Genomic DNA, 25,777 nt, shown 5'->3' with positions numbered 1-25,777 from the left:
TGGCATGGAGAATGTTTTTGTAGGGCTTGTGTTTTGTCCTGCTCAGATGGGTAGCCTAGAGAAAAGTGTAATTTGGTCCCATGCTTTCTCTCCTCCATTGTGATGAATGGAGCTGGTCAGCAAGGAAAGCAGTGTGTGTCAATACAGCCTGGCTCCAATTTCCTCTGTAGCAAGGGGACTGTCCAAGGACAGATCACGAGTGTCACTGTGCATCATCTTCCTCCATGCTTCTAGCAAAGCCACAGTTTATATCAAAGAATCCATTACATTAATTTTACATCATTTACAATTTCAATTTTGATTCTTCAGCTATCTTTGTGGAATTTATTTTATTTTTTACTTTCATATAAGGTGGCACAGAATCAAGTGTTCGAGTTAATTGATTTTCTTTTTTTCTTTTTTTTTTTTGAATAATCACAAATTTACTAATGAACACTGCATGTCAAATATCTAGAGCAGGAGAAGAAGAATACTTTGTAAGCAAAGAAGATTATTCAGATTTTAAAATGAGGTTGTATGGATCTCCTATTTCTGGAATTTATATAGGATCCTAATTTTGGCTAAGTTTCAGAAATCTATCAGTTGCAATCCCGACCTTGCAAACCAGAGTTAATTAAAGTCAATCAGTGATTGTTTAAATTGCCTGAAGCAGAATTACAAAACCTAAACGTGTGTTCAAAACTCAACAAGAAGTTTCTGTCTTCTAAGAACTCTGAGTGTATGACCTCATGGAAATTCTAAGAAATAAATATCCTACAACAGCTTGAAGAAACTTGCAGTTGCTATGCTCTCATGTCAACAAAATAAGTAATCATGCATGAAGAACAGCAGTGTTCTACTTTCTGCCCCTAGAATATTTCACTTAGAAATGTGAACTAATTGGTCAAAAGATCATGAATATTAAGCAGTTGACAAGAAGTTAACAAATGGAATTAATTACAAAAGTATAGGTTGGTTGCCAAGTAAGAAGATTTATTAGCATTGTAGCATTAAATTATCATGTGCGTTGATCAGGTTTATTGCAGTGACAATCAGCTGTTCAATATTAAGCTTCCTTGGCTGATTTGCAGTGAATTGCTCTCGCATGCATAGTTCCTACCACAAGCTTTCATGAGTGCACATTCTCTTACATTCTCAGATAGGGAATGTTTTGTTTCATGAAGAACACTTTCAAATGCACTAGAATAACCTATTATTCCAAATGGTTTTCTTTCATGAAAGAATGGAGAATGAATTTAAAAATCTTAAATCCAAGGAGAAACTCTGTAAGTAATTGCTGTGGATACCAATCTGCAATTTTCATTATTTATTAAATGAATTTGTAGTGCCATTCTTAAACTACAAGAGTGCTCCAAAAGTAATGTCTCCTATTTTATTACATTTATTCATCAATATTTTCATCAATATTTTCCATCAATATTTTATTACGTTTTGTTGCTGGGTGACAGATGGCAACAAAGGTGCAGTCTGACAAAATGGTGTCTGACATAGAAGCACGTATGAAACAAAAATGCAGAATTGAATTCCTCCATGTAGAAAAAAATTGCACCTATTGCTGCACATTTCTGGAGGCCAAACAGTGGATGCTAGCACAGTGAAAGTTGGACTGTATGAGCAGTTTTTTCCTAGGAGTAACACCTTCATAGAAGCTGTGAAACAGTGGGCTACCTCCACTGGTACAGACTTTTATGAGCACAGCATGCAGACTCTTGTTCAATATTGACAAAAAAAAAAAAAAAAAAAAAAAAAAAAAAGCATAGCTAATAGTGGTGGTATTAGTGTTTTATAGCTGAGAATTTGGTCTAACAAATGGTGTTATTGGGTTTTTTGTATCTGTTGTATGGAAATAAATAGGAGGCATTACTTTTGGAGCAACCTGCATAACTAAGTAGTCTAGCAGTCCCTTACTACAAACCAGATCTATGAACTAAAGATGAGAGAAAATATTTTACTGGTACAAAAGGGAGATAAAAAAAGGTTTTAATTTATTATTAGTTCCATTGGGAATTCTAGCTCAATTATTATAGTAATATTTTAATATGCCTTTTCTTTCAAAAATACTAGCATTAGTACTCACTAATTCATGTTCTAGAACCTTAGAGACAAAAACTTGCAAGCTTAGTGTCTTGGTTCCACAATTAGAACTATAATGCTGCATAAAGTTTATCTCAAAGTCTATCTGAAATAGTTATTTATTTACAGTAATCTTCCCAACACAGTTGTGTGTGACTAGGCAAGTATGCAATATTGTCCCTAACTTGTTCACTTATTTATTTATGTTTCAATCTCGGAATATATAGTACAATGCAAAAGAAGATTGGAATAGGAACCAATACAAATACATTGTATTATTTAGATTTATTTTGATCACAATATTTGGCTTGGTGTGAGAGTAGAATTTTTCTAGAAAATTCCTCAGAGTAAGCATCCACATATGTACATCTCATAAATTTACCAATACATTTCCATACACTTAGGTGAAAACATTTTCACTGGCTCTGGCACAAACCTAACTCATCTGAAAGCTTCAGAGTTAATTCTGCTAGTTTTTCTCTTTCTTCTCTTAATTCTTCAGGAATTTTAAGTGAGGATCACCCAAATGGGTCCTGATGGTTCATTATCCCCTGAAGCTTTCAAAGGAAATCGTTGAAAGGAAGAATGGAAAGAAAAAAAAAAAACCAACAAAGTTCTTAGGTCACTTCCAGTCATCTTGTTTTACATACTTATTAGACTTCTATCATCAGAAATTGTGGCACATTTCTTTTAAGGCATCCTTTTCACGGCAGTTGTGTGAAACAATGATCTGTTGAATTTAATTCACAGATCAAAGAGGAAGGAAATTAACCAACACAGTAAATTGATTATTTCATGGGTGACATAACCAAGGCAATGATTTATCTTAATAAAGAGCAACATCCCTCTAGTCCTTAACTGAATTCCAGCCAGTGCAATAATACTCAGTTGTTAATGACTTTGATGTTGATGTGGAAAAGTGAATGACTGTGTAATCACTGAAATGGGACCTCATCACAGTTGGAAATGTTTAAGCCAAATCATTTTGGACTGTGAAAAGAGCCCTGAGTGGTATAGATTGGCTGGGTCCCAGATTTTCAGTCTTAACTAAACAGGGCCTAAAAACTTTATCATACTGCTATGCCTCAGGCTGTTCTGTAACTCTGACAGCCCCAGAGAATCATAGTATAATGTATACGTTTGTGGACTCACTGTGGAAAAAAATTTAGGGGCTTACAGTACCGATAATAAATACCTGTCTATCAATATCCAGCTAAAAGAGTAATTAGTTAAATCCATCGTTGAGAGGGAAAGAAGAAAGGAAACAGAAGTCAAATAGGAAACATTTTACTGAAAGCTTATTTTTATATCCCACATTACTAAAAATGGCTTATGAGTGTGAAATACAGCATTAGTCACTCATAGCAGCCTCTGCCTCCCCCTCTACCATTCCCTACCAACGTTTACAATAACAAACCAGGCTAAAATTAGAGCTGCTTTATAGTATGTTAACTTAATTATCATTGTTTCAGCACTGATTGAAGAGCATACATCAAAAAGAAGGCTCACTTGTACATCAAGTTCAGCTTCCTTGACACTGATGTTCAACTCACAGATTAGACAAGGAAGCCAGGTCATTCTTTTCCTCTCAAGTTTCCTTCAAAACTGATCAGCTGAAGGATTCCCAGCATTAACGTTGCTCCCTCCATCTCTTGTAACTTTATTTTTAAAAAGATAGAGGTGTATTTACTGCCCTCCAAACTGCTTCTCATGTGTGCCATTAGAAATCAAGAGGAGACAAGGTAGCTAGAAGTTAATAGCCCAAACATTGCAGCTTTAGGTTTCTAACCATTCCTGAGAGGCAGCTGCAGGTATGGTTGGAGGAATTCCAAGCACTCACCCTGCTTGAATACCACACAACCCCCAGGCTCCAGAAACATGATACTCCAATTCTGATCATTAAAAAAAAAAAAGTAAAAAACTGAAGGATTGTTAAACTGCTCATCCAGGCCTGCAGCTGGGGGTGACTCAGAGTGCAGAGCTGGAAAAATGCCCAGGTGGCAAGATTAGAAACTCATTTGTGTAGTTTATGTGGCCTTGCCAGGAGCCTCCGTTTTTTCCAAACCTCCTTCAATTTATTAACTTTAAAAGCACTCCTTTCCTGTTGGGGATCTGGCATGGCTGTAGTGAGCAGCTCTTTCTCCTTTTGCGTTAACAACACTTAAAGGCTTTCTTTCCTGTGCTTTCCTTTCTACTCGTGTGAGATCATCTGTGGAATTTTCAAATGTACTCACCCTTTCTTTACCTTTTCATTTTATTCTTTGTCCAAGGGTTCAATTTAAATCCAAGTGCTTTTAAACTAACTGTATTCAGCAAGCCAACACTATCAGGAATATATGTTATGAAAGCAGGAAAAGAAAAGGCCTTCTTGTCATCAAAACCATAATAATTATGTGTCAAATGTAATTACTGCTCTGTGGGTAATACATTTAATACTAAGTGACAAAGTAAGCTGCTTGCAGAAGTAGAAAGTAACTGGTGGCAGGATCAAATATAAGACTAAATGTGCTGCTTAAATATTCTGCCTGCTAAATTTCTACTAGGAAAATGAAAAAAAGGGTATTTTTTTTCCTCCTTTAAAATAGCTAATGTACTCAAACTTCTCAGTTCTCCCACCCTCCATACAGTGAATCACAGCTGTTTTAAAATAAGGAACACTGTGCTATAAATGTGCACATTCCTAGGATCAAACTCTGGTGAAGGAACTCATCAAACAGACAGGAATTGAGTGTGGGAGTTTTGTCCTGTTGACCCATTATGTTTCCTCATTAAGTTCATACGCACATTTGACTCACTTGATAAGAAATAAGCTTTCCATATTTCTCCTCCTTCTTTAAAATATATAAATTAATGAGCAGCTGGTAAAGCTGACACGTGCCTGTGAATTTGAGGACTACTGATATGTGAAGTCATATTCTGAAGGAGGAAAAAAGTGCTATGTCAAGAACCAATATTGTAAAATGACAGCACATTCAGAAATTTGTTCATTTTGAAAAATGTCTTCTCTTCCTTAACACAGTTCCAAGCAGACTTAATAGAGTCTAACATACTAAGAAGAATTCTCCTTAATTAATTCTTCTTAATAATAATTCTTCTTAAATAATTTTTTTTAATTAAAAAAAACTTATGTTTTGATAACTTAAAAAAAAAAACTTTAAAAAACTCATGTTTTGATAATGTGCATTCCCAATTCTGAAAATAATCTACAATATCTGTGGTTTAGAGTTATACTGTGAGTAAAATCAAATCAACTAATTGCTACCTAAATGAATAAGTGTTTACAGAATGAACATCTTTTACTGGAGTTGTAATTATATATGGGCATCTTTACTTGCAGCATCTGATGCACGGACTCAAATGTGAACGATCCCAATCGTTTATTACAAGTTCTCACATCACTTATATACAAGTTTTCTTTTTCTAGCTTTCCCATCAACCCTACAACTTTCCCATCCACCTTTACATGTCAGTAGAGCATTCTACAAAACACTCTTCAACTGTTTGTGCAGGTGTTTATCCAATCAGAGCCGTGAGTGTTCTTTCTTCTTTTAGAAGTGTCCTTGGTTTTCATGTTGTTTGTCTTGCTCCACAGCTGCTGCTCTGAACAGTTTTTCTTGTATTCCCACATTTACTGATTTCTGTTGGACTCCACAAATGTAAAATGAAGAGTAATATGAATAAAGGATTCAGTGACTGTAGATTCTAATCCTCAGTTTTTATGGTTCTGTTGGATAATGAGAACAGAAGCATTTCTATATATTTTCATGTTATTTTCTTAGCAAGCTTCGATTTGCTCTGTATTTAAGTTTCAGGAATGGTATGTTTCAGGAAAATAAATATTTAATGAAATATGCATAAAATTTAGTGATATTTGAAGACAAAATGATTGGAAGATTTTCAAAATAATTTTTCATTGAAATTTATCTCTTCAGTCTAAAACTTTTTTGAATTTTTAAAATTTCAAATATTCATTGAGCAAATCTAGCAGTTATTAGCAAGTAAAAGTTGCACATATAACATTAGAGTGGAAGCGTAATTATAAATATTTCACTGATTTTGTTAAACAGTGTTCAGTCACAAGATTAAAATTATATTTTTATAATATATAAATGATTATATAGGGGATTGTATAAATGTAAGTGATTATATAATAATCAGTGTTTGAAGGAGATACTTCCAAATAAGGTATTGCCCAGAAATAACTTGGAATAACTTGGGATGGGGAAAAAAACAAACTGTTCACTTTTCACCAGCTTTTGAAGGTTTAGCTTGAGTGATTTTTTCTTACCTTATATATATGCAGAAAAATATTTAACAGCATTTGCTATCAGTCCCAGAGCACAAAAAAGTTTCTTTAATTGTTATGATTTAAAACAACTGCATATTAGGAAAATATTTCCACTATTCAAGCTCTCCGTTCTCCTGTGTTCATTTCTAGAATGGACAATTTCATAGAATAGCTCAGGTTGGAAAGAACTGCAACCTAACCATACTACCCTAACTAAACCCATCACTAAATCATGTCTCTGAGCAAAGGACAAAAGATCTCACGTCTACCTCCTGTAAATAGCTAATTGGCACCAAATTTAATTTGTGAAAAGTAGATACTAGAAGAGTTCAATATACAAGTGATCATGTCATAATGAAAAAGCAGTGGCGATGAACAAGTTATTTCCTCAACAGCAAAATTCATATTAATTAATCAAACCTTTTGGAAATGCTTGTTACACATATTTTGAGTCTATGTTTTATCTTTTAAAGGATGCTTCCTTTAAATCAAAACTGTTTGCCTAGTTGCACCGGGCAATTTACATAATACCAGCAGTGCTGTCTATATGTATAATTGTCAGTGGTAGAGCAATACAGGCCCAAAAGCATTGTCTGACTTTCTGCTGATAAATAAGGCTGATGAAACGAATGGCTCAGAACTGCCAGGTTTGGTTACAGTTTCTGAAAAATTAAGTCAACACGAAAGAAATCATGTTTTCAAATGGTACTGTTCTCTGTAGACTGATACCCCAATTTATTAAACTCTACTTCTTGGGTCCCAGGTTCAAGCACTACTTCTGCTCATCAATCACCACTTGTTTCTTGAACTAAACAACACATCTGTACTTCTCAACTTGACTAGAATTAGCTCCCCAAAGGAAAAAAATATTTCAAATAGTTCTGACTGGTTTCTAAATTAGAACCACCTGTAACAGTTATATCTTTTCCTGGCATAAATTAGTGACAAGGAGTTCATATAAGAGGTGCAGACAGAAAATAAAATAGTGTAATAAGTATTTCAGGTAAGAGAAAAGAATTGTCATGACTGGGTAGGTACAAGACAAGAATATGTGACCCCAGCCCATTGCTTTTCTATAACACTAGAATAGATGTTTGATACCCCTGTTGTGTTAACCAGAAAATGACTGCCTGAAGCAAGATCAAATGTCTCATTAGCACTCATAATCGCTACCATAAGTTGAAAACAGATGAAAGAATAAAGGATAATATTCCAACAGTAGAATGAAAAAAATTGACCCTTTTTGTTCCCTTTTTTTGTGCTTTCTCCCTCAAATGGGGCCTCCCTCACAATTAAGTTCAATACACAAGTCATTATAAACAGAATTCTAGACAATTTCATCCCACTTTAAATAGTGTTCATAACTACAGTGGAAGATTCTTTTCTTAACTATCAATAATTATGCTAAAGCATATGATTTCTTCTTGAAAAACATTTTAATAAATATATTTATCTCTTCTCTACAAACTTGTGACAACAATTTAGCCAATCTGTCACCTCCACAAAATCTGTATATTCCATTTACAGTGAGAAAAATATCTGTTTCAGCCAAGAGAAAAATAATGTCTTGCTAGAATTCTATAAATCCACCCTGATTCTAGTTCATCAGGGAACTTATCCCTTAATTTATCTGAAGCTGTAGTCTGTGCTAGCCTATGAGAGCTTTTTTTGATGATTCATGAAGAATAATATTGATTCATGGTTTAGTTGCATAAACTTGATATATGGTTAGTTCTACCCAGGCACTCAGTACACAGAGATACCTACACGCAGTTGCTTGGCTACATGTAATGACTTCTCATGAGAAGCATTCAGCAACAAAATGCTAATAAGGATTTAAGAAGCGATGTAAAAGAGCTGGTGTGTAGTCTAGTTTCCCTACATAGTACAACATAATACAGACTGACAGATTCCATTTTTCAGGAAGAACAAAGTGATTATTTGGTAGACACGTGCAAAAACACACTGGCTAGTGATGCTCGGTGATGTTAACATTTTTTTTCCATACCTGTATTTTTCTTAGCTATAAAAATCAGGAAGAAAATTTTGTCCAGTACAATGGGAGTACTTACAAAAAAGTATAATGCTCAGTACTGTGCACTGCTATAAAAGAAAGGGGTTATATAAAATCAGTAATCTCTTTCCTCCTCATTTATTATCGTATACTAAAACAGTATATTTTGATAAATGCAGATAAACTATAGAAGTGCTTTGGTTGCTGGTATTACTTTATATGCACAAATACAATCATTTTATTCTACTGACTTGAATATGTAGGTGTTATATGCAGCTAACTGCAAGAAGAAATATCAGAAACTAATTTAATATTAGCATTTCTTCATGATTTCTCTGAATTCCACTAAAAAAAAAAAAAAAAAAAAAAAAAAAACAGAAAGGAAAAAAAAAGCAATACAGTCTTCAAATATCCACAGTAAAGTGACATGTAAGTAAAATTAAAGAATCACAATGAAAAAGTTCTATGAAATTCGAAGGGCATTTGTTGTTTTTAAGGATAATCTACCTAAGTGCAAAAAGTAGACCATGTTCCTCCCATACAATTTCCTTGGTGATGTGGTATTAACATCCACGTTCTCTGCATTTGTTCTGAAGCCTATTTCTCCTCCATCAATCAATCAATCAATCAAACAAACAAATCCTTTGTAGCTGCTACAGCAGGAGTCAAATGTCTAAACAAGGAGTGGAAACCTGGAATCAGATTCCTTGGCATTTGCTCAAGTGATTAATGAGCATAATGAGCTTCCAGAGGAAAAGGATAGGATCTATTGAAAAGGTCTTTATGGTGTGCTGGATTGATAATCACTTCTTGCTTTCACACTAAGAACTGAACATAAGTGGATATCATCACCAGAAATTTTAGAATTTTAGTTTTTGGAAATCTTTAAGAAGCGATAACAGAAGTATTGAGTGTGATCTCAACCAAAAAAAAAAAAAAAATGTCTTTGTGATATTTACTTTGATACATTTATTTTGGCTGCACCAGGGAAGTGCTTTTTTTTTTTTTTTTTTAATTGGACTAAATGAAGTGTTAATAATATGTGAGGTGACAGATAATACTATTGTGTGAAACATTGTATTTACTTCACTGAATATTCATAATTTAATTGCAAAAATTATACCACATTTTAAGTGGACAGTACCATTTAACAACAGCTGTGAAAAATCCCCCAAGCTGATGAATGTGCTGTAGAAGATGCACAACAGGTTCTCTAGAAGGCTGATGTTTTGCTCATTTCCCACTTTAGATGTACTGTTTCTGACTGGAACAAACTTAATGTATACTGTCAACAATGGGAAATTGTATTTTTGCTATGCTTTGTATGCTGACTTACTCAAAGTTCATGCTTTCTATTCAAACAGTATGTTTGTCTTTCCAAAGACAAATATTAGACTTTTTATTCCTTTATTTTATCTAAGATAGTACAGCAAAATCCAAGTATGCAATCAGGTTCATCCCAGTCAGCAGAGATTGATGCAGAAAGGGGTGCTCTGCCCTCTGGGGTAAGCAATTCTGAGCTATTCTACATGTTGTTTGTAATAACTTTGGTTCCTGAACAATTATTAAATGAGTGAAGTTTGTGTTGTATATGCTTTTCTAACAAGGAAATTAGTCTCCCACAACTAAGTCAGTTTGTAATATATTCTTTCTTCTATTTTTCTTTTTTTTCATTAATGTGTGATATTAGAAAGCAGGCAATTTATTATTTCCTTGATGAAGCAATTTCTTGGAGATTACTTTCTGCTACTAAATTATCAGTCTAACACTATGTAAATTTTGAGAAGTTCTACCACTAATCTACTTTAAGAGCGCTAGTAGTTTTCCCTTGCCTTTGCAAGGAATCCAATTTCTTCCTCAGGGAAAAAAAAAAAATCATGAGAAAAATCCCAAATTTTCTGTAAATCAAAGATTTCATCACAAACAATTTCTGGAAGACAGATTCAACTTTTGCAATTTCTATGATGCCAAATCTCCATGTAAAACATGTAGTTCAAATGAGCATTTCTTCTGTTAACCTTTCGATAAAGCGAAACATGCTTGATGGAGCTGGAGCTTTTGGGACATGAAGTCTCAGGATACAATTTTACAGATCCTGGGGATGGAACTCACTATAGATAATAAATTAGAAAAAATATGTTTAAATCAAATTAGATTAATATAGATATGAATGCATGTATAAATAAACAAATTTATTCATAAAATCTAAAGTAGATAATTATTAACATGTTTTTAAAAAAGATTGAGGTGAAGAAATAGAAGAAAAATTGCAGTTAGTTTACTTAAATGGAAGCCATATAATCTTAGAATCATTGAAAGTTTTTGGTGGGAAAGGATCCTAAAAAACCTCTAATTCTGATCCCCTGACATGAGCAGCAACACTTTTCACTAGGTCAGGTTGACCAAAACTCCATCCCACCTGACTTTGAATGCTTACATGGATAAGGCATCCACAAGTAGTGAGCTTGCTCTGGCTGCCGTATGAATCTTAACTCCCTCACTTCATGATCTCTTCAGCCAAGGATACCCTTGGACTTCAGATTTGCCACAAGCCGTTCCATGTTGGTGGGAGTTCCACTGTTCACTGAATCCTCTGTCACTGCAAGAAGGAAATTATCATCAGTTAAGTCCAGGAACCTCCTCGAGGTTCCCATATCAGACCCATATCAATAGGATTTATTTTTCCTTATTCACCTCCATTTCCTTTTACATCCTGATAAAAGGACAGCTCCAAGTCTTATAATTACCATTGTCTTCCTCTTTTGGTGCAGCTGATTAACTGTTACCACACCTCTTAGGTCTCCATCTTAAGTTTAATTTCTCTGTTCCCTGTGTAATTAAGAGTAGCCTGTACACTTTCTTGGATGGAGTAAGGTTTATTCTCTTCCATATGGATCACAGAAACACAAATCATAGGGATTGGAGGGCACTTCTGAAGATCATCTAGTCCAACTCTCCTATTAAGGTAGGTTCCCTACAGTGGATTACACAAGGAAATGCGCAGAAAGGTTTTGACTGTCTCCAAAGGAAACTCCACAACCTCTCTAGGCAGCCTATTCCAGTGCTCTGTCACCCTCAAAGTGAAGAAGTTTTTCCTCATGATTTTATGGATCTTCCTATGTTCTTGTTTGTGCCCATTACCCCTTGTCCTGTCACTAGGCACCACCAAAAAGAGCTTGGCCCCATTTTCTTGAATTTTTAAAACATGGATAAGATCCCCTCTCTCGAGTAGTTTCCTGGCTTTTTTTTTTTTTTTTTAACTGGGAAGTCCTGAACTGGACACATTACTCTAGATGTGGCCTCATGAGGGCAGAATAGATGTAAATGTCTTCTTATTACTGTAGGAATATCCTAGGTTCAGATGAATAGTAAACAACTCCATGAAATATAAAACTCTTTCCTCTCTATTTGGTATATTAATGGCATTGTTCAGTAGGAAATGTATTTTCTTCTCTTAACAGATGCAAAATATATGTATATAAATAAATTGTATAGGACATTGACACCTAAGCATCCTAGCTTCCAGCTTATTCATACTTGCAACTGAGTGCAGTCGCAGTAGCGATGGATGTCATTGTGTATTGCTGCTGGGCAGTAGCAGCAGGATTATATGTGATTACCAGTGATTTTTAACATTTCATTTTTAACATATCATACAAACATAAATGGAAAGACCTTGTAAAAAGCTATTTATATCTCAGGCTGCCAACTAAACAGTAGTCTTAATTAGCGCTTTTTTTTCCCCAACTGTCTAAAGTCCTAGTTTTTCTTAAAGCAACTGCAAGATCAAACTCTTAAGTACAGTGACTAGTGCTAAACTTTAGTGATAAAGCTGTTGCTTCTCTTTCCCACAAAGTAAATTCCATCTGGAAATGGAAATGTTGATTTTACAAGACATCTTCTATTCTTCTCCAGCCCATTTATGGGAGAAAAAATGATAGTGTAGATTACAGTTTCTACTCTCATGTCACTACTTAAAATTTCTAAAAACCTCTTTTGTACAATTCTTCAGAATAGTTACTCTATCAGCTCCCCTTTCAGCTACAATAAATACAACTTTGATAGAGAGATTTCTGTATTCAGTAAAAGTGAATTAAAATATACGCGTTAAATTAATTATTATTATTTGTACATACTTTTTAAAGTATGTACAGTTAAAATATACGTGTTGATTATTAACTGTATTACCTTTAACAATTTTTGTAATATTTTTTCCTGCCTCCTCTTCACCTCTTTAAAATCTTTTCTATAACAGGTCTGTGCATATAGAACAATCAAAACAAGACAGATGTCTATGAGGCTATGTATCTGCTTTGCCCCTTAGATCTCCCCTCCGCTATATACAGATATACAGTGTGTTTCTAAAAGAAAAATAGCTACTGTTTTTAACTCATTACAGAACTAGCAAAATTAGATAAGAAAATAATAATTTCCCACTGTTATGGCTTTTGCTATTAAAAGACGTACTAATAACTACTAAAATTCAACACATTATGAAGCAAATTGCACAATATATTACACAGAAATACACATGCTGATACACAATCAATTTGGTTTGATTAGTCACATGACTAATGAGAAATAACTTAGGCTGGTAAAACTAGAACTTTCAGTCTCTTAGAAATCCTGAGCTATGCTAGATTCCTTAGAAAAATTTCACATCTCTCCTCAACTGAAAAGTAATGAAAATTAATGTGATTTTTTCAAAATAAACTGACTACATAATTATGAAAATGTTTGATATACATAAGTAATACACACCCATATCCTGCATTTGAGAAAAACTTTTTTTTTCCATAGAGAGCCAATGGTCTTATCTTCATGGAGACACCATCTGAAAAAGAGAAGTACTACCTTAATGCATATTTAAAAAAAAATTAAATTAAAAAAAAAAAATTCTGACACTAATCAGTGTGATAAAATATTACTACCTTATTCTATTCTTAGTAGAACAGTAGTATATTACACACAAACAAAATTAACTTAAACAGGAAGGCTTTTTTTTTTTTTTTTCAGAAAATCAGGGAAACAAGTTCAGTTTTATAAATAGCATGATCACGAAGTCATTCAAAACAATGGATCTTCCTTTCAACTAAAAAAAGTTTCTAAATGTCCCTTCTAGAGTACATTTGTAAGTCCAGATAAAGTCAACATTTTTTCTAAAAGAAAAAAATGTCCTTTGCACTTATGTTATTCATGCTGTTTCTTTTACCTGTAAAAAAATGTAGCATGTGCATATAAAGATAAATTATAGTAAATGAAGATACACAGTGATCAACAACAAATTATTAACAACAATTGTAAGTACTGGTAAATACTACTGGGACTGCTTTTTTATGTGGTTATACAGATTTTGTGCTCTGTGTGGAATTCATTTCCTATATTCTTTAAGAAACACTAACATGGGGATACCAATTATTAAGTTTAAATAACCTTGCCCCACATAGAAACTGCAACTGGCCTCTCAAAAATAGAAGCAAAACAAGGAAGGAATAGAAAGGTTCCCTTACCCCTTGGCCAAATGAATGTGTCCCTGTGCCCTGCTTGAGCTCAGAATGCAGGAAGCTGGGTTCAGCTGTCCAAGTGCCAATGTGAGACCCAGGAGAAAAGCTGCTGCTCTTGCATTGGCTTCCTGTGTGAACTTGGGCATCAGACCCCTCCCTGCCAAGGAAAAAAAAAAAAGAATAGCTCTGGTCAAAAGCCAATTCTTGCACTGACATTAATGTAACGATGCAGGATAGTCAGACTGTATGAGGAACAGAGGGACAGGCACAGAGATTCAATTGTTTCTCTTCCTCAGTTGCCTCACACAGGTCTTAATTGCAGAGTATAGCTGAAATATTCAAATACATTTTCTTTTTTAAATTAGCCAACTTAATCAAAGCAACACTGCTTTTTCTAACTCTCCTTATTGGTATTTTCTCCAGCTACCACAGTTTGCAGGCAGAGTGCAATTGAAAATGGACTGGACGCTCAGCCAGGATCATAGTTTGCTTACTTTTGACTTAAAATATAATCAGCCTTCTTGTAATGGAGAAAAAAAAAAAGAGATAAAATTTTCTAACACTTCTCTTTCAGAAAATTCAGAATAATTAAGTCCCAGAGTTTAGTATTGTCACATCACTACCTAACATAACTTAGTCATTTAAACATTGTTATTAGACAACAAATGATACCACTATCACATGAATAGCTATGGCTTTAGAAATATGTTTATTCTCAAGCACTGGCAAAGCTATATGATTAACTTACTACTTACAGGAAGTTGTTAAATATGACAAGAAAAAAAAAAAGAAAGGAACTAGCAAAAGTTTGAAACAGATTTACTTGGGTCTGATGGAAAATATTTTCCTGGAAATATCTGATTTCTCCATTTACCTCACGATATGTCTGGAAAAAAAAAAAAAAAAAAAAAAAGGATGGAAAATGGCCATTTCAGTGACCTTGTTTCCCTCTCTTAGAGGAAGACAGCTGACAGGTAGATATATGAACAGTTTGTTATTACAGATTCCAGATATTGTGATTATCTCTGACTCAACTTCTGGGGTTTTATCTGGAATTCCTGTGAAAGGTCAAACAGCATACTTACTCCTTGTTTTTACCTCAGCGACCTCAGCTTAAAAATACACCTTACAAGAGTACACAACTGTTTCCAAAACTACTACTTGAGAGGTATAAACGATGGCAAACTCAAGAGTTAGTATGTACAAAAATATGTTTCACAAGCTTACTTGTGTAGTTATCATTCTGAATTAATCCATACTTTCTTTCAGTTTTCAGTTTTATTTGATATACTGGGTACAATAAATATTTGCTTTTCATTTTCATAACTACAATAAACTATTAGTTTATTGTATTAGTTATACAATATTAGTATTAGTTATACATTGTTGTGGAATATAAGGTAATACTACCAGGTGATATTTTTAAAATATAATGCAAGAATTACCTCATATCTAAGTGATGAGGATAAGTGTTCATAGGTAAATTTCTTCTATATGTTAGCCACTCTATTCACTGTAGAATAAAGTATAACTCGTATATTGTATAACATTTATAAAATACTCTAAGTTCCTTTGAAGAAAAAAAAAAAGAGAAGACATTATTAAAGTCTCTCTAAATCTTGTTGTTTCTTCATCCATTATGAGGATATATCTCCTTGCTTTGCCTTCTTTCAATTCAAAATTGTACTGATATCATGTTCTTAGTTAATCATCTTTTCTGCATTAGCCCTTTATCCAAAGCTAAGTTATTCTCATGAGCAGCTATAATCAATCAATAAATAAATATGATGGTAATAATAAAATATCATGAGCTTCCTAAATATCGAGAGTCAAATGTAAGTATGCTTCATTTCTGAATATATTATACTAACCTAGAATAAGATCAGCTATAGCTTCTTTATATCCACTTTCATATCATTTACTGCCTCCTGTACATAGCATAGAAGTGAGGAGCATAGTTTGGGGAGGGCAGGTTACACAACAAAGCAGCAACGGCAAAGAAATCAAGGTCCTAGCACCCTAAATTGGTGCTTTTCTTCACTGTTTCCTGTTTTCTCAACTGCAAAGTGTTATCCAAACACGTGAACATTTTTGTTTTCCTCTCCCCATTTTTTCCACATGACAGTTTATTGTATTCTCTACAGAAAAATAAATCTAAAAAGCAGAAATGGACTTAATTTTTTTATAGTTATATTAATTCTTTAAAATAGAATATTAAGTTGCTTGATTCAGAAGAATGATGATAACCAGTATGATGCTATTTTAATTACTTTCTCTTCCCCTGCAAACTGATAGATTCTAATCCAAACTGCTTACAGAAAATTCATTGCTAGATGCCACGTGAAGTTCACTGTAGTGAATATGGCTCTGGAATATAGAATTCTGGATTACAAGTTGCTTCCTTCTGACACCATATTTCACTGAAGAAGTTAAAGAGCTATAATGTCATGGATGCTGACATAAGTGTAAAAACAAAAAAGAAAAATTAGCCTCTGAAACAAGTTATCTGACATTTAATGGTGAACCTATGGTATGAAAGGTTAAAGATGTTAAGATCGTTGTGATAATGGAAGACTAGAAAACAAAAAAATAGCCTATGAGCTACAGCTTTTAAACATATAGAAAAATAAATCTCCACCTTGAAAGGTTTAATCTCTAACCCCTTTGCATCTAGCATGAGGAGATGCTTATTGTTGGAAGTTTTGAGTCTCTACTCAGATGTTCAATAAGCCAGTGTGCTAGTATACTAAGGCTGATTCAGAAGTATTTAATCAGTGCCTAAATAAAATTTACTGTTCAACGTAAGGATGGCTGATTCTCTTGGAATATTAGAAATTTCATTTAAACTTATAAGTTTGTTACATCTGTGCGGAGAAACATTTCTGCCTATTCTTATTTAATTATTATGAAATTCTTATAACATTCTTATGATTTCCCATACCAATGATACAACTGTATTTCATCCTATGCAACTGTTGATTAATTTACATTTTATGCACAATGATGTTAGATACAATGGCCAAAATATCACAAATTATTTTTTATCACAATTACATCATATTTCTTTCAATTATTTCATATTAATATGAATCAGTATTCTTTTAATTATGAAAAATTATTAACCATATGAATTACAAAGGAAAATAGAGCAATTACCAGGAAAATTTAGACTGACTAAATGAAAGAAAATAAGACACTATATAAATACTGATAATACAACATCTTAGCCTGAGTTACTGTTCTTCACTCATAAAATCTTTTCTACAGTTTTGTTTCTTCATACAAAAACACCTAAAAATCTGTTTATGGAAGAAATAACTCACTGGGCATTATAAAAGCCAACTTTTTTCAAAAAAATTTCTACAAAGTACATATTTGCATATGTGCATGTTTTCAGGTGAAATAGCATTACAGCTTCTGAATAATAATAATAAAAAAATACAACAATCTTTACCCAAAACAAGTCTTTCACTTAGGTTGAAATATAAGCGCAAGATGATAAGTCACATGCATGAAGCACATGCTTTAAAAAAGAAAAAAAATAAAAGAAAACATAAGTACAAATGTAGCTTAAAAAATAGGGTGTTTTCTTGTAATAAATTGTGTTTTCATAGTATCAAAATGCCTCATTGATCTGGAGAGCATGTTGCTACAGACAATATGCAGGTGAAGTAAGAAGCAGGCATATCTTATGCTTTGCTAAGGCAGACGATACAGAAAGAACTACATGGCGCTAGCATGACAGCAAGGAAGTAACCTTAAAGTGCGGAGTTACACGATGAGAATACTGCTGGAGTTTTAAGTCCAATATCTGGCTAGATAGATGCTTTTACTGGTCATTCTGGGTGTTCTGTTTTTGTCTCTTCTTTTAACGCACAACTTACCAAAAATGTAACAAGAGCTCCTTTCTGGTCAGGATGAAATTTTAAAATCTTTCTGCATTGGTATCTTGCCAAAGGATATTCTTTCATTTTAAAGTCTACACTTTCCATACTCTGTGAGAGAAAAATTGGTCTAATTTCCAGAGAAGATGAATATGAACCATCTTCAGAAAATGAAAGAATTATCATCTTCTCCCTCAGACAAAATTAGAGAAATTATTTGATTCTCTGTAAACTAAATCTAGATCTTTTAACCTACATATGACATCTTCACTTTCTCTTAATATTCTCGTGCACAGCCTTAAAAATGCTGCAAGTTTTTTGATGTTTCTGAACTTTTGGTATTATGAGTATGTAGTATTTTGTACCTATTCTTGCTAAGCAAGTAATTGTATAATCTCTAAATTCATTGTATAAAAAAAAAAAAAGCATAGAGAAGCAACATTAGCTAAATGAACCAGTTGAGGTAAAAGAAGTTTTCTGTCCTATAAATATATGCAGAACAGAAAAAATGGAGATAACAGATGAAGCAAAATCATAGAATGTCTTGGGTTATAAGGAATTTTAAAGGTTGCCATACCATCAAGTTGCTCAGGGCCCATCCATCCTGGCCTTGAACACCTCCAGGGATGGGACAGCCACAACTTCTCTGAGCAACCTATTCTAGAGCTTATGAGTAAACAATTTCTTCATTATATTAAAGTTAAATCATTTCTCTTTTATTTTAAAAATGTTCTGCCTTGTCTATCACCTTCAGACCATGTAAAAAGTACCAAAAGGCTGCATCAATGTTCCCAGGACCTTATATTTCCTGATTAAACAGGCCCCGCTCCCTCAGCCTTTCTTCATAGGACAGGCGTTTCATCCCTCTGATCATCCTTGTGACCCTCCTCTGGAACCTCTCCAACAGTTCTTGCTACATTATTCTTATGCTGAGGACCCCAGGCTGGGACACTACTCCAGATGGAGCTTCACAAGAGCAGAGGAGGACAATCAATTCCTTATCCTTGCTGGCCACCTCTCTTTTAGTGCGGCCCTGAATGCTGTTGGCTTTCTAGGCTGCAAACACACACTCTTGTAAAACTTTTCATCCATGAGAACCCTTAAGACCTTCTCTGCCGGGCTGCTCTGAATGAGTTTTTCTGTCAGTCTGTACAGATAACTGGGATTGCCCCAACCCAAAAGCAACACCTTCTAATTGGGCTTTTTCAACCTAAGTAGTTTCACATGAGCTCATTTTCAAGCTTGCCATTTGGATGGCATCTCTCCCTTCTGTGTATCAGCTGCACCACATAGCTTAGTGTCTTTGCATGTTTTCTGAAGGTGCACTCAGTCCCACTGCCTAAGTAATCCATAAAGATGTTGAAGGATCCCTAGAGAACACCACTTGTCAAAGACCTTCTCCTGGACATAGGGCCAATGACCATGACCCTCTGTCTGTGACCATCCAGCCTATTATTTACTTACTGAATAGTCCACTTTACATATCCATCTTTCCAAATTAGAGATTAGAATGTGATGTTGGAACATATAAAAAGCACTGCAAAAGTTCAGGGAGAGAACATCCATTGCTCTTCTTTTGTCCACTGATGCTGTTGCTCCATTAAAGAAGACCAGCAGATTGGTCAAGCACCATCTACCCTTGGTGAAGCCGTGCTGGCTGTTTTCAGATAATCTCCTTGTCTTGCATGTACCTCTAGAAGGATCTGCTCCATGATCTTCCGTAGCACAGAGATGATACTCTTGGTCTGTAATTCCCAGGTCTTCCTTCCTACCTTTCTGAAAAATGGGAGTGATATTTCCCTTTTTCCAGTCACTATCACTTCACCTGATAGTCACGACCTTTTGAATAAGACAAAGAAAGGCTTGCCAACTACATCAACCAGTTCCTTCAGAACAACAGGATCCATGTTGTCTGGCCCTATAGAAGAAGACCTGCCCTAAATCATTAAATCTGGAGGAGTCAAATAATTCTGAGATTTTTCTACAGGTTGAATAAGGCTTCATATGGACTCCAGATGTAGATGATGATATATCAAAAGACAAACTTGGTTTTTGTATGCAAAGAATTGATGAGTATTTCCACAAGGGAAACTCTCCACAGTAAAGGATTCACATGGTTTCTCCCTCTGACCACTGATTCTTAATGTAGAACTACATAATCAGGTCAATTAGAGTCTCCAGCAGAAAAAAAGTAAAGTAGCCAAAGCAGACAACTTCCTCTGGCTAAAAATATGACTAATTTTTTTTTGGTCCAAAATTGTCCCTCTCCTACAGTAGTTTAATCTCAGCCTTTCTTGACATCCATAACAGTTACACTTTTCCTTATTTCCTCATCTTTCAAGTCCTGCAAACAGAGATTCGGGGGCAATTTGTAGGGGAAGAAAGGATATGTGCCGCCACAGGGCTGCTTCCCACTGCCTCTCTCAAAAGAATTCACAGTACTGCGAAGTGCTAACAGGGTCACCATAGCCATATTAGACCTAATCCACCAGTTTACATACTAAACCCTGCCTCCTTGCTTTCAGCTAGAAATTACAAAACTAATGCAACATTTGCTGCCATCACATTGTTCACACTACTGTTTTATGTTATGCCTCATCATTCACCCTGTTGATTCAGATTATAAACTCTCTAGAGCTGGGACCATCTGGTATTCACTGTTTGTAAAGAGCCTAGCACAATAAGGTCTTGTTCTGGGTTGACATGCACGATCATAACAAAAACAACCAATAATAAATAAATAGTTTTATCTCACCAGTTGATACTTTTTTATTCTCATTACTCCCAGTGGATGTTTTGCTGTAGTGCAAATATTCAAAACAAAAGGGAAAATGAAATTACAATGACATCTTTAGATACGAGGAACAAATTCAGATTACTTTTAAATCTAGACACCTTTTGTCCTATCCACTCTGCTATTTCATTGTGTTTATGCAGTAAATAAAAGGTTTCATATATAGCCTGGTCCAAATCAGAGATGAGTTTATTTCAGCTTTTTTGCTTGCAGATCTGGAGACCTACCCAGAAAACACATACAACAAACACCAAAAAATACAGTGACAAAGAAATTAATAATAGTATATGGAAAGACAATAATATAATTTTGTTAATTATTCCCAGATTGGAGCACATTTTTTCAGTACAGGGGACTAGAGCATACAATTAATGCCCATCATTAACCTATTTTATTCTGTCTTAATTTTTATAACACCAGTAACAAAGTTCATTAGTCTTCATTCTGTTTAACATCTAATCAGCCATGTTAGTTACATAAGTATCATAGGAAACATTAAACATCATTTTGTTTAACTAGATTTCATCTCAGTAGGGGAATCTTTCCTAATGTTATATTAACATCACTTTACCCAACAAGTGTCAAATACGAGTGGTGAAAAGTAAAAAGATTTGTTGTGACATATAGTCTTTAATCAAATCTACTTAATCTTTATTTGTGAAACCTTTTCTTAGAAAGGCAATTTTTCTCCTAAATTTGGTATTGAATATGTTTGATAGATTTTGTTTTTGAAGATTTTGATACCTTCTGGGCTTCAAATGTCACTCAGATTTGGATGTTTAAACACGTAAACTTTTGGTTCAATCCTATATTTTATCCATTTGTTAGAAAGATAGGATTAAAATCTACCTCTTTTAGTAAAGGTTAGCTGAGTTAAGAAGGCAGAAAATAAAAAGAATATACTACTACTGAAAGAATCAATTTTGCATAAATCCCAAGGAGCAACAAATTAATACAAGTGAATTTATATAAGCAATATTTTGAGGGGTCATTTCTAAGATTTACAAATAGTAAAATGAAGCTATAGTAGTAAACAAGGGAAGAATTTATTGAATTTGGCTACTGAATTTACTTTTTTAATTTATACTTTTTTAATTTATGTGCAAGATAGGTTTGTTAGAGTGATGTCATGTAAAGATCAATAATTACTTGATTAAAAAGAGAGAATCTGTGAAACCTGTACATTTAATAAAAGGCTTATGGGGTATTACTTATTTAGAAATGAATAGGAATACATAACCATTCATCATTTTAAAGCCATAGAGAGTTCCCATATGCTCAGATCTTTGGAAACATGCTGATGTTAAAATTCTACTTGATTTTTGATGAAAACCTTTCACATTCCCTCTCTACTTTAAATTAAATATATTGATTTTCCATACTCCTTTAGGACTTCCATAGTACTTATTCTATATTTGATACCACCAGTTCTCTTCAATACAAACTAAGCATTCAGAAGGTTAAACTATTGTTTTAAGTTAATATCATTAATTAAACTAAACTCAGCCTAAGCTTGAAATACTTCCACTGCAACTCATAAGCATATTCACAGCAATTTAAAATATGACTTTTGAGTAGGAAGGAAAAGATTATTTTTTTATCATATCAATGCACTACCCTAATAAAATTTCATCAAATATCCTATTTATAAATACATCTCAAAAATTTAAACTGCTACAAAACATAGGAGAAAGAAGACAGAAGAAGTACCCTTTTTAACTCCGAGAAATTTATTTCAAGCTGTAACTCGGAAGTGCCATTCAATGGCTACTGTAGAAAGACGTTATGTTCAAAGTGATACAATTATTCTGTTACATTATTTAAAAAGTATCTCCACTATGCCTGATTGTTTCCAAACGTTTTTCCATTCTTACCTTCGCTGAACGTCTGAAAACATAATTTCTTCAAAATCAGTGTCAAAATTAGAATTAGAAGACCATTATTAAATGATTTCATTAGCAAAAATGAGGAATTCAAATTTTGAGCATATATCTAAAAACTGAAAGTTTCATTAATGTCTATTTTTACTTAATTCCCCATATTTTACCCATAATGTTATGATGTGGAATACAGATAACAAAAAATCATAAAACCATGACAAATGGGTTTTGCCCAGTCATAAATCACCCTTTTTTCATGAAAAATCAATATTCCATCATTCTTCTAGTAGATTATCTATCATATAACTTACCTGCATATAAGGAGAAAACCAACTTAAAAGTAATCAAATATTTTTTGTCTTACTATATTGAGCCAAATTTAAGCCTCTTCACCTGAATAGGAAAGATTGTAAAGGATCTTAGTTACCTCAGAAGAAAAAGAATTGCACGTAAATCCTAGGAGACAACTTTTTGTGCAGCCATCCATTTTATGCTAACAATTCTCCACTCTCCCACTGAACCCCATATATCTATTCTGCATGAAAATCAAACTACAGTAAAGCCAAAGGACAGTTGTATACCCTGGTTCTTCCTTTTGTTAAAGCAATGAAAGTCCTAATTTTCACTTTCAAGAAGACAGTGTTTCTTGAGGGTTTTTACTTTGTAAATGGATTATCAGAAAAGACTAAATAATATTTATATTACATACTAAGCTACATGTAAAGAAAATATTCAACTCATATATTTTTAGGAAAAATGCAAGACCAGGAGTTTATGCTAAATATGATGGGCAAAAAGAATATAAATCTCAAACATCTTGCCATAAGAATCTAAATATTAAACCAGCACATGGCTTCAGGTTTAGGGCTGGAATTTCATTCTGGGGGATTTGTTGATGATTCAGCATTCTTCTGTGAAACAATGCTCCCTCACCCTTGCATTATAAAAGATTATCAACACCTGTCTGATTGAAGAGCAGTTTGTAATGGTTTGTTTATACTGTATTTCAAAGAAAAAAGAAAGGATTAAGAGCAGGCTGTGATTTAATAAAACCGCAATCTCTATCCATCAACATTGTCACTATTAACAAGATAAACTAGGCAACAGAGCTTTCACAATTGATATCATTTAATTAATCTCTTTCTCTTGTAAAAAAAATCTGTTGCAGGATTTTTTCTGAAAGGAAGAATTTATGAATAGAGCTAAATTCCAACTACTCCTTAGGCTACAGTGCTGTCAAAACCAGAGAATGGAATGTAGGTATTACAGAAAATACTTCTGATCAAAAAAGAAGAGAAAGTATGATGTAAAACATATTTTAGAAATAACCATATAAACATTTTATATACCACATTTTAAAACAACAGAATGACTGATCGCCAGTACTGAGAATCACACTTTAAAAAATAACTTGTAAATAAAATTATGTGGTGTATCCAAAGAAAAGAGATAAGCACAAAGAAAACCTATTCAGATAGTTATCTGCATGCACCAGTACTCATTATTTATGAGTGGGGATACATTTGTCTACAAGTAATAAGTGAGTGTTTTTGCTCTTATTCTGGGGATTATCAGTATTTGGATTAGTTTTCTCAAGGATAAAAAGACAGTGAACTGGGTATGCCTATAAGTTAAATGCAGTTTGCTTTGTTTAAATATAACCATCTGTCCTGGAATGGAGATGCACACACCTGGCACTTCAATATTGTTTTAATTGGAATTATAAGGTTATATAGATAGCCAGTTTCTCAAGAGCCAGTCTTAACATGCAGTTGAAACCCAAATATGATACTCTCTATAGAAGATAACACACAAAAATTTACTACTGAACAGCACTTCTTCACAATCCCATTTGCTCAGATACTGTAAGAACAATTTTGAAACTATGTGTAACAATCACCTAAATTATTTTATACTGAGAAGTCCAGTTTGTCATTAAATGTGCTTCTCTTCTTTGCATATCTACACAGTTCCACTTAATAAGCCATATTTGATGTAAAGAATATTTGCTCCTGCCTCTTCATTTTCATTTATCCATGTATACTTAATATATTCATCAACTCTTACAAACTGGTGCAATTGTATTGCCTACCTAGCCTGAAAGCTGTAGTCACGGTTTCCAAAATATCAGCAAATGAAAAGCAAGCAATACCTCTTCATGATCTTCATGATCTGCCTATGATAGAATGAAACATAAAATAATGAAAATAAAACCATGTGCATAAATTAACATACAAGATTCAGGAGTCACACAGAATCTATGCTTCATGTTCATTTGAATGGGTGCTTGTTTCATATTCATCATCAAATTTAGAAAAATAATGTATTCATAGTGAAAAACAAAAGTTTGTGGAAAAGAAGCTAATGATAGCAAAAAAAAAAAAAAAAAAAAAAGGCTTCTTTGATAAGTGATTGCACACTTGGTGAGGAGCGAAAAACACTGAAAGCAAATGGACACAAGCTGGGGAGTCACAGTGATGCAGTAAATATCAGCACTACTTAACTTGTAGAAAAGGCATGAGTAGAGTTTTAGGGTTTATTATTTGTGCAATTATTCTTATTACTATTATTGCTATAATTATAGTTCAATAAGAGAATATAAGTGATACAAACAAATTAAACAAATTATACATTCCGAGCTTATGGAAATATTATAAATATACTATTTACACAGGAAAATGCAACAATTCTTGGATTATAATTTCTTTTTAGTCTGTGTCAGATCATAAGTATGTAATCACTATTTTCAATGTGACATGTTATTTTATTTGCCTACCTTTATTAAATTTCTTTACTTGGTTACTTGAGTATTTGGCCTGAACAAGCTATAAATGCTGAGGCTTGTTTTCTTTGAGAGTGGTCAATCCTTTTCCATGTATTTCACTAAGAGCAACCTCTTGTGCTTAACATAAGGATCACTTTCCGAAGCCCAATATTATTCACTTTTTTCAAAAGTATAGGTAGATTTATGAATCTGTTTGTTTATAATCTGGTCTCTTCTACTGTATATTCTTTAAATCTTAATGTACAAAAGTATGTTTTGACATTCATTCTCTTTACAGCAGATATTTTTGATACGTAATACTAGTTCTGCACATCAGCTTGTTTTCTATCTCTGCCTTTTAGAAAAGAAAGCATAGTGCATAGCATCATCTTAAGTGAAATCTCGCTATTTTTATATTATCTAATGGATATTGTACATATATATATATATCCACAGAGTAAAATAGGAAGTTCATTGTCTTTTTTTTTTTTTTTTTTTTTTTTTTTTTTTTGTCTGTGGAAGTTTACTATATTTGCTACATCCTTAGTTTGGCCTATATTTTTGCTTATGTACAAA

General features: G+C 33.6%; 1 long non-coding RNA gene across 1 annotated transcript in view; it reads right to left on the bottom strand.

Moving 5' to 3' along the window:
* Window positions 1-1,555: 1,555 nt before the first annotated feature.
* LOC128085918 (uncharacterized) overlaps window positions 1,556-25,777 on the bottom strand; it is a 65,074-nt gene continuing 40,852 nt past the window's right edge. The window contains exons 2-5 of the long non-coding RNA XR_008209160.1: window positions 13,886-14,036; window positions 13,137-13,209; window positions 10,813-10,974; window positions 1,556-5,797 (exon numbers count right to left, since the gene is read on the bottom strand). This is a non-coding gene — a long non-coding RNA (uncharacterized LOC128085918). The remainder of the gene's footprint in view (window positions 5,798-10,812; window positions 10,975-13,136; window positions 13,210-13,885; window positions 14,037-25,777) is intronic.

Source organism: Tympanuchus pallidicinctus, unplaced genomic scaffold, assembly GCF_026119805.1.
Source record: "Tympanuchus pallidicinctus isolate F22 unplaced genomic scaffold, pur_lepc_1.0 scaffold3, whole genome shotgun sequence".
NCBI lineage: Eukaryota > Metazoa > Chordata > Aves > Galliformes > Phasianidae > Tympanuchus > Tympanuchus pallidicinctus.
This window is presented reverse-complemented; position numbering and strand designations above follow the sequence as displayed.